Source organism: Perissodus microlepis, chromosome 1 (genome assembly GCF_051167445.1).
Source record: "Perissodus microlepis isolate ML-2025 ecotype Zambia chromosome 1, ASM5116744v1, whole genome shotgun sequence".
Taxonomy (NCBI): Eukaryota; Metazoa; Chordata; class Actinopteri; order Cichliformes; family Cichlidae; genus Perissodus; species Perissodus microlepis.
The window spans coordinates 22,142,760-22,144,098 of NC_140461.1; positions in this window are offsets into that span (position 1 = coordinate 22,142,760).

The window sequence follows — 1,339 nt, forward strand, 5'->3', positions numbered from 1 at the left end:
AAGAGACCACCCTGGAATCCATTTATTTCAACAAAGTAACTGTATTCTAATTATCACCTACTTAAGTGGTTACAGTTACTCATATTTTGTATTTTAAATACGTAATGCCGGTACATGTATTCCGTTACTCCCCAACACTGTATGACTTTAACAACAAACAGTTGATTGCTTGCAGAGTGATTGCATAGGCAAAAACTTTACCCTCATATGCCAGTCAGAGGTATTCTTTACGCCCCTTGGTATCACCTCCATGAAACTACTAAGATATTTTTATCTTATTAGTAGCTAAATATCATTGAGATTTTATGTTCCCTGGTTGCTCCATTGCTGCTAGTTGTGTTTGGATGCCTAATAAGAATAAATAATTTAATTAATTAATCTTTAATTAGTTAGCCAATGAACACACATGATCCTTTTCTGAAACACAGTATGACCAAAATTTACAAAATTACACATTTTTGTTGTGAATATGACCAAAAATGAGTGACTGAGTCCATAAAGTCAGCAGGAAAGTATTTTCTGAGATGAGAAGACTTATCCATGGACTTATGGAAGCCTTTTTGCAAACACAGGGGACATTAAAAACACTACAGATTCAAGTCACTTCCTCACATGGCTCCACATTTAACATACCTGGAATATACATCCATATTTTATACTGTAGGGGTGCCTAAAACTAGGACAGCTAACCATTTAGCTAACTTGCATCAGACCAGTCATAAGCAAACGTAAGGCTGTCCTCAAACTACAGAGCAGTCTGTAATCTCCACTCAAGACATTTTTTAAAATTCTTTAATTTGACTGATTGTTTTAAGCATCCATATCTGCAAGCACACATAATTAAAAGTAATAGAGAAAACAAAACTCCAAACTCTGAGGCATTGAAAGAACCATCTAAATGTAGATGGCAACTTCATGATTTCTTACCCATAATGTCATTTTTTAAAAAGTTTTTGTTATATTAAAACACTGCAAACAGTCATGCAAACTAGATTTTTTTTAAAGGATCTTTGTTTTAAACATTTTTAATATTCAGTAGCTATTCGACTGTAATTGTAAATGTGTTGCTATGGGAACCAAGTTTACTTTCTATTAACAGCAGGAGAAGGAGAAAAATGTAATTTAATTAAAACATCCTGTTTAAATATATTTATTTAAACATGGAGGGGGAAAAAAATCCCCGACAAAAACGAGGGAACAACAGCTATGTATTTCCTTCTTTTCTCCCACGGTCTAACCTGTCTTCAGCGGTTGTAAGCTGACACCACAAACTTGCAGGCATTTAAAAGTGACGGCCCCCTTTACATACTTTAGTGTACTCACATGTGGTGGACCTGAG